Source organism: Ovis aries, chromosome 2 (genome assembly GCF_016772045.2).
Source record: "Ovis aries strain OAR_USU_Benz2616 breed Rambouillet chromosome 2, ARS-UI_Ramb_v3.0, whole genome shotgun sequence".
Lineage (NCBI taxonomy): Eukaryota > Metazoa > Chordata > Mammalia > Artiodactyla > Bovidae > Ovis > Ovis aries.
In genome coordinates this window covers 236,086,419-236,095,187 of record NC_056055.1, presented here as the reverse complement: position 1 = coordinate 236,095,187, position 8,769 = coordinate 236,086,419, and the positions used below count along the sequence as shown (strand labels likewise).

The window sequence follows — 8,769 nt, the reverse complement described above, 5'->3', positions numbered from 1 at the left end:
GGTGGAAGCTCACTGACTGGGTTTTGGTGTTTCGCGCAATGCTGCGAGGGAAAGACCAGAAGCAGACAACAAGTAAGTGTAAGGAAGGTCGAGGGGCGGGTGGCTGTGGGATCTGGAGTGGTCTGAGGCTGGCTCTTCTCAGATGCAGGTTTGATTGCAAGGGGCAAAGGGGGCCCCGAGTTCCTAGCTCTGGTGTGTAGTAGCCTGGGTTCCAAGCCTAAGAAACGCGGGTTCGATCCCTGGGTGGGGAAGATCCTCTGGGGAAGTGCATGGCAACCCACTCCAGTGTTTTTGCCTGGAGAATCCCACGGACAGAGGAGTCTGGCTGGCTACAGTCCATGGCGTCGCAGAGTCGGACACGACTGAAGCGACTTAGCACCTAGCCTGGGTTCCCTTTCTAGCCTGGAGCAGAGTTTTGGGAGCCTCTGCTCAGCCTGGGGCCCTCGATGGCTGACTTCTTCAACAGTGTTTTCCGTGCAGAGCCCTAGCCCAGGCGATCCCAGGGAGAAAAGGCCCATCTCCTAGCCTCCATCAGGGTCCTCTCTGACTGAAGAGGCGGACTTGTCACTGCCATGATTCCGCAGCCTTTACTAGCGCCTCCTCAGAAAGATAGAGATGAAGGTAATGTCCGACTCTTGGCCTCCGGAGTACAGTTTTGTTGAGAAATTCGAACTCAGACCTGTGAACTAGGCCTTCTTCTCAGTCGTCCAACTAATATTTATAATACAGAGCACTGGGCAGACATTGTGAACCAAACATGGTCCCTGACTTCAGAGCTTTAAGTCTGGGGTTGGGGGGAAATAGATGCTCACCAGATCTCACTAGGAAATGGGAAGTATGGAAGTGTGTGCTACCTAGGAGAGGTACCTGGTGTTAATGAGTGCCTGAATAAACAGGACGGCTTCTGTAAGGAAAATATGCCTGAACTGATAGCCTCAGGGAAGAATTATAATTAGTTGGGTGAAGCAAGGAAGGCAGAATGTTCCATCTAGAACAGCATGTGCAGAAGTCCTGTGGCAAATGCGAGGAAAATGAGTAAAAGGCACAAAGAGGCCATTGTGGCCAGGACAGAAAATGAAGGGGAGTGTGGTACAAGATGAAGCTGGAGGCGGGTAGAGGCCAGACTTTGTAGCTTTTACTTTAAGATTAATGGGCAATCACAGGGTTCTGTGTGTGTGTGTGTGTGTGTGTGTGTGTGTGTGTGTGTGTGTGTGTGTGTGTGTGTGTGTGTGTGTGTGTGTGTGTGTTTTGCTGGGTGTAGGGAGTGGTGTCGTGGGGAAGGCAGCTTGATGCCTCAGGTTTAGTAGTGTGAATATACTGGAGGGGAAGTAGATGCAGATAGAGCACTTTGTTGAGAGTTGCTGGCAGTGAAGGCTGGGATATTGGTGGAACTGAGAGCCAGAGATTTCCTGGACTCCTTTGCACCTAAGATGAGAATTGAATTTAGAAGTGAGAGGAGGAGGGTGAAAGGTATCCCATTTTGCTGGTAAATAAAGCAGAGGCTTTTTGGTTTTGTGAGTTTCTGTAGTGAGAGCCATAACTTTCTTATCATCGTGAAAACTGTTGTTTTGTGGGTTAGGAGTTGTTTCTGGGAAGTTCTACCAATACTTCTTATAGCCCTTCCAGTAATTTTGTAGGTCGCATAATAGCTGGCAGTAAATCCCTTTCTGCTTCACCTAGTTAGAATGGGTTCTGATATCTGCTGCACTCCATCAGAGTAGAGGTGCTGCTGGTTAGGTGAGTTATAAAGACAGAGTTAAAGGGAAGTTAGGCTGTTTTTTGCGGAGAAGGCAATGGCACCCCACTCCAGTACTCTTGCCTGGGAAATCGCATGGACGGAGGAGCCTCGTAGGCTACAGTCCATGGAGTTGCTAAGAGTTGGACACGACTGAGTGACTTCACTTTCACGCATTGGAGAAGGAAATGGCAACCCACTCCAGTGTTCTTGCCTGGAGAATCCCAGGAACAGAGGAGCCTGGTGGGCTTCCGTCTATGGGATCGCACAGAGTCGGACATGATTGACGTGACTTAGCAGCAGCAGCAGCAGGCTGTTGTTTGAATGTTGGGCTGTAGAATCTAAGCTGGATAAGGAGGAAACTGAAGAAAAAGGAGAAGGCTGATAGATTGGAAGAAAACAGAGGTCAGTTTAGGAGGTTGGCTTCCTAAGTGGCTTAGCGATAAAGATTTTGCCTGCCAGTGTAGGAGATGCAGGTGTCCATCCCTGGATTGGGAAGATCCCCTTGAAGGAGGAAATGGCAACCCACTTTGGACTGTATAGTCCATGGAGTTGCAAAGAGTCAGACACAACTGAGTGACTTTCGACTTTCAGTATTCTTACCGGGATAATCCCATGGAAAGAGAAACCTGGTGGGCTGTAGTCCTTGGGGTTGCAGAGAGTTGAACACAACTGAGCATGCAGGCATGCACGCTTATGAGGTCAACAAACAGTATTCTCTGTTAGAGGACTTCCATTTATCACTAAAGGTCAACTCAGTTGTCACCTTTTCAACTTTTAAACTTCCTTGTTTCCCCCAGGCCCTTCTTCTCTTTCTTATTTTCTTAGTAATTTGAACCTAATCACTTTTTTGAAGCACTGATCGTACTGCATTGTAATTGGTCACCATTATCCTTACATGACTAGGAAGTTTCTGAGGACAGAGATGGTGATGAAAAGGATGGTTTAGTAGCAAGTATGTGTGTCTCTTGGCACGGCCTAAGGTTTGTGTCTTTCAGGCTGTGAATTTGGGGGCTTCCCTGGTGGTTCAGGTGGTAAAGAATCCACCTGCAATGCAGGAGACCTAGGTTAGATCCCTGGGTCGGGAAGATTCCCTAAAGAAGGAAATGGCAACCCTTTCCAGTATTCTTGCATGGAGAATCCCATGGACAGAGAACCCTGGCAGGCTACAGTCTGGAGTCACAAAGAGTCAGATACGAGTGAGTGACTAACGCTAGCTATGAATTTTGGACAAGTTACTTCATTCCTTTAAAACAGAGATACCTACTTTGTAGAATTGTTATAAGGATTGAAAGGAGGTTTATGAAGTGCCTAACACAGAACCTGACATATAAACATCAATGAAGGTGCTGAATTGATAAATTAACTAACAATTTAAAATCAAGTAAGATTGAGTACTTTAGTAATTCAGTTGACAGTTATGCATTTCTGTGTGCTCCATACTGTGGTAAGCGCTGACTATTTGAAGGCTATGATGTGCAAGACAAGGGCATGCTTAGAAGAAGTTCACAATCTAGGGAAAAAAAGAAAAAAAATTAGTAAATAGGATTTGAATTCCATCTCCATCATTCATGGTTTTGTAATCTTGAGCCAGATTAGTAAGGCGACACATGAAATGAAGTTCCAAAGTGGCTATGTAGTATCTTTCCAATTTAATATCCTATGAACTTCTTATTGCTTGAGAGATAGGAGAAGAGGATGTGGTTATTTTTTTCCCCAATTGCAGGCACATGGAAAAAAAGCCTGAAAAGTTACAAAATTATGGAGGTACAGTACAAAAAACTCTTTTTAATGAATCCCTTGCAAGTTAAGTTGCTGACTGTTGTCCCATCACCCATGAATTAGTTTTCCTACAGACAAGGACATTCTTTTGTATAACTATAATATAACTTCTAAAATCAGAAAATTAGCCTTACATAACTACCTCTAACCCTCGTGCCTTGCTCTTCCATCCTTGGGCACTGACTCCCCTTGGATTATCCCAATGTGCAGACATCCTCACCATCCTGCTTCTCCCTGCACTGAGCTGCTCTTCTTTGCAAATTTCCTCTTCACCCAGCATAGGCTCTAACTTCACTCTGGGCTACCATTCCCCTGCTACACCTGCCATTCCCATTTCCATTCTTGCACTATATTTTTCTTGCTGCCCTTTGTTTTGGGAAGGAGGTAGCGAATAACTGGGTCCCTGTTGCTTCCCTATTTATTATAATTGTTTAAAGCAGTCAATGAAACAATTAAGGGAGATTTTCTGTCTTTAGAACTATTGCAAGGTAACTCCAAAAGGTGTACCTCAATCCTTGTCAATTTACTAGCTCTTTTAAGTCCACAGATTTGGTCTTATTGAACTAGACTATATCTATCTCAATGTTTTATAAACTTTTTAAAAGCAACAGAACTGTTTTTTTCCCAAATGAGATGTTACATAAAAGCTTGATAGGTAAACCAGATCAAAGCAGAATATACTGTTAAAAGTAGGCCCCATCCTATAAACCGCTCCCCATCCCCATAACACATCCCAAAGCTGGGAGGGCAATAGGAATCAGCAATAATCGAGTGTCTAGGACTTCCCTGGTGGTCCACTGATTAAGAATTTGCCTGTTGATGTAGGGGACATGGGTTCTATCCCTGGTCTGGGAACTTAATTCTCAAATGCTGTGGGGCAGCTAAGCCTAGCACCCTAGAGCTGGTGTTCCACAACAGAAAAGCCACCACAGCGAGAAGCCTGTGCCACAGCTGAAGAAAGCCCGGGCCCAGCAGGAACGACCCAATCATAAATTAAATAAATAAAACATTTTTTGTTTTTTTAGAAAAGATGATCAACATCTACTTAATTACTGGGGTGAGGCTCCTTGCTTCCCAACTGCTGGGGTGGGACCTCTCCTAACTCTGATTTTTTTTGCTTGTGCTCCGTCATCTTTAGTATGGAGACTCTCTTTTGGTTGGTTGGTGTAGGCCTTACTTTTTTGAGGCCCCTAGGTATCTCGGAACAGACTTTTTAAAAATGAACTTGAGTTATTGAGAAGCTTCTCGATAACTACCATGCCCGCTTAGGTAGATTTTTCCCAAGGTATTTTATTATTTTTGATGCGATTATAAAGGGAATTGTTTCCTTAATTTCTCTTTCTGATAGTTCATTGTTAGTGTATAGACATACAACAAATTTCTGTATATTACTTTGTGTTTATATTAATTTTGTATCCTTTAACTTTACCAGATTCATTGATGAGCTCTAGGAGTTTTCTGGTAGCGTTTTCAGGATTCTCTATGTATAGTATCATGTCATCTGCAAACAGTGACAGGTCTACTTTTCCAATTTAGATTCCTTTTGAATAACCATTATAAAACCCTAGGTTTCTGCAGAATATAATTTGAAAAAAATCTAAATGCCATTTAAAAAAATGGCAACCCTTTACAGTCCTGAAATTGTAAGCCTGTTACTGTTGTATAATAAGATTTCTCTCAAAAATGCATCCCAGTTTCCTGCTTAAAGAATTTCATAGGGTTTCTCAAGCTGCTGTTCTAAAAAAGGAGCAAATAGGAGAGCTTTAAACTTAGCTGTTCATACTCTTATCACAGCAAAAATCTGTAAAAAATAACTTAAGATTGTATAGCTCTTTCTGTGACTTTTGTTTAGAGAAGAACAGTTGACAGAGTAGGTTATTTGAATTTAATTTAGATGTCCTAGCTGCTGATGCCTGTGTGGAGTCTTTACCTCAGTACTGCCCCAAGAGTTGAAGGGATAATTGAGGTGTCTTGATAGAGTCATTGGCCTCAGGTTAATAACTTTTGTTTTAGGATATGAGGTGAGGAAACTAGGCAGAGGGAAGGGAAGGACTAGAGATGAGACTGCATAGCTTGGGAATTGGAAGAGGCAGGATCCAATCAGGTTGTGATGCTTAAATTTAAGCTATTTATCAGCCATTTCTCAGGAACTGACAAATCAGTCATAAAACTCACCTCTGGCTGACCTAAACAAAAAAGGGCAAATTTGTTATAAATGTATGAGTTGTCTTATGGAACTCAAGGACAGGCATGTTCCTGGGTGTTGGAATGTTTTAGAACTAGGGTTTGGAAGGCTGACAGAATTTTCTTTCATTTTTAAGTGAGACCGTTTAGTTAATGGATGGTCATTGTAAATCAGGAAGAGTTTCCAAAAGTTGGACCTGAAGTAATCATCTGAAAGTATAGGGGTGTGCTCAGGGTTCAGAAGAAGACAAAGTATTTGCCTATGAAAACTCAAGGAAAATAGAGTTTCATGTCTTAATGTATCAGTTCAGTCCCTCAGCCGTGTCCAGCTCTTTGCGACCCCATGAATTGCAGCACGCCAGGCCTCCCTGTCCATCACAACTCCCGGAGTCTAGTCAGACTCATGTCCATTGAGTCGGTGATGCCATCCAGCCATCTCATCCTCTGTCGTCCCCTTCTCTTCCTGCCCCCAATGCCTCCCAGCATCAGTCTTTTCTTGAGTCAACTCTTCGCATGAAGTGGCCAAAGTACTGGAGTTTCAGCTTTAGCATTAGTCCTTCCAATGAACACCCAGGGCTGATCTCCTTTAGGATGGACTGGTTGGACCTCCTTGCAGTCCGAGGGACTCTCAAGTGTCTTCTCCAACACCACAGTTCAGAAGCATCAATTGTTCGGCGCTCCGCTTTCTTCACAGTCCAACTCTCACATCCATACATGACCACTGGAAAACCATAGCCTTGGCTAGACGGACCTTTGCTGACAAAGTAATATCTCTACTTTTTAATATGCTGTCTAGGTTGATCATAACTTTCCCTCCAAGGAGTAAGCGTTTTTTAATTTCATGACTGCAGATACTATCTGTAGTGATTTTGGAGCCCAGAAAAATAAAGTCAGCCACTGTTTCCACTGTTTACCCATCTATTGGCCATGAAGTGATGGGACCGGATGCCACGATCTTCATTTTCTGAATGTTGAGCTTTAAGCCAACTTTTCCACTCTCCTCTTTCACTTTCATCAAGAGGCTTTTTAGTTCCTCTTTACCTTCGGCCGTAAGGGTGGTGTCATCTGCATATCTGAGGTTATTGATATTTCTCCCAGCAATCTTAATGTATAGGGGGTCATAAAGAGTCAGACACGTTTATGAGGCCAACCAGTATTCTCTGCTAGAGGACTTCCATTTATTCTTAAAGTTCTACTCACTTGTCACCTTTTAAACTTTCAAATGTCCTTATTGCCCCCAGGCTCTCTTCTGTTTTCTTAAGTAAGTGAGTGAAATCACTCAGTCGTGTCCAACTCTTTGTGCCCTCTTTGTTTTCTTAATACTTTGAACCTAATCACTTTTTTTTTAAAGCACTGATAAATACTGCATTGTGGGCTTCTTAGATGGTGCGAGTGGTGAAGAACCTCCTTGCCAATGCAGGAGACATAAGAGACGTACGTTCGATCCCTGGGTTGGGAATATCCGTAGGAGGAAGACATGGCAGTCCATTCTAGTATTCTTGCCTGGAGAATCCCATGGACACAGGAGCCTGGTGGGCTATAGTCCATGGAGTCTCAGCGAGTCCGACTTACCACTGAAGCAGCTTGGCACAGCACACAGCACAGCAGTGATTTATCTTGCAGAGTAAAGAGCCATGGTTAAGAGCCACTAGGTTGCTGGTTTCCTCTCTGTTTAAAACCAGAAAGCTGAGCAAGAGTACCTCTAAGGTCTCTTCCAACTTCAGAGTTCTGAGACTTGATACTCTGGCAGCATCAGTATCACCTGGGAGCTCGTTAGAAACGCCCTTTCTTGGGCACCACCCTAGACCTACTGAATTGCAATCTGCATTTTAACATGATTCATAAATAGTTAAGTTCTGTGTATCCAGCAATGGGATTATTATATAGGCATTAAAAAAAGATGTGTGTATTTATGTATGAATTATTAAAACATAGAAGAAAATGGCTATTAACTAATATTAATTAATGGCTTCATGATTCCATTAAAAAACCCACTTGTACATATAAACAGTCTGAAAGGATATAAATCAGGCTGAAATAAGATGATTTTCTTTTCATTATTAATATATTATATGAACTTTTGAAATGAGCATGCATGTTTTTAATTTCATTAGGGGAAAAAAGTAAGCTATACTCTCTTTTTGAAGTCATTTCAATGCCTGCTGCTGCTGCCTCTAAGTTGCTTCAGTCGTGTCCGACTCTATGCGACCCCATAGACGGCAGCCCATCAGGCTCCCCATCCCTGGGATTCTCCAGGCCAAAAATACTGAAGTGGGTAGCGATTTCCTTCTCCAATACATGAAAAGTGAAAGTGAAGTGAAAGTTGTGCCCAACTTTTAGCGACCCCATGGATTGCAGCCTACCAGGCTCCTCCGTCCATGGGATTTTCCAGGCAAGCCTAGTATCATTTTTGAAAGGACTCCCCAGGTGGTACCGTGGTAAGGAATCTACCTGTCAACGCAAGAGACACAGGTTTGATCCCTGGGTGGAGAAGATCCCTTGGAGTAGGAAATGGCAACCTGCTCCAGTATTCTTGCCTGGAAAATTCCATGGGCAAGGAGCCTGGTGGGCTACAGTCCATGAGGTCACAGAGTCGGACACAACTGAATGACTGAGCACAGCACAGCATCATTGTTAAAAGCATGGACTGTGATGTCAGCCAGGATTTAACTCCACCATTTTCTGGCTTTTTGACATAGACCTATTAAGTTGTCCTCTGGAAGCCTTGGTTATCTCATTCAGGTATATGATAATTAATTGAACCTACATCTTGAAAATTTTGAGGATTAAATGAGATATTGGATGTTCAGTACTTAGCACAGAGCCTGAACATAGTAAGTGCTTGATAAACATTAGCTCTTATTACTATTATTGTTCCTCTTTTTTTTTTACAGGTCCATTCATTGCTTCCCTCCCCTACCCAAAGCCTTCATTTGGCAAAAGAGTAGCAGTAATAACAATTAAAAAAACAAAAAATAGGCTAATGGCCTTGGGTAAGTATCAAATTGAAAAGGAGTAAGATCAAGGTTTCCAAAACTCCCCATAATTACAGTGGACAAAAGAGGTTT

At 43.0% G+C, this 8,769-nt stretch overlaps 1 protein-coding gene across 11 annotated transcripts in view; it reads left to right on the top strand.

Annotated features, from left to right (window-relative positions):
- Positions 1-18: 18 nt before the first annotated feature.
- ZCCHC17 (zinc finger CCHC-type containing 17) overlaps positions 19-8,769 on the top strand; it is a 75,697-nt gene continuing 66,946 nt past the window's right edge. For 9 of the 11 annotated variants that reach the window (XM_060410559.1, XM_060410558.1, XM_060410553.1 and 6 more), the window contains exon 1: positions 19-72. The gene's annotated coding sequence lies outside the window, so the exon portion shown is untranslated. Of the gene's footprint in view, positions 73-8,595; positions 8,695-8,769 lie in introns of all 11 variants that reach the window. The other 2 variants (XM_060410560.1, XM_012150000.5) reach the window with 2 other exon arrangements.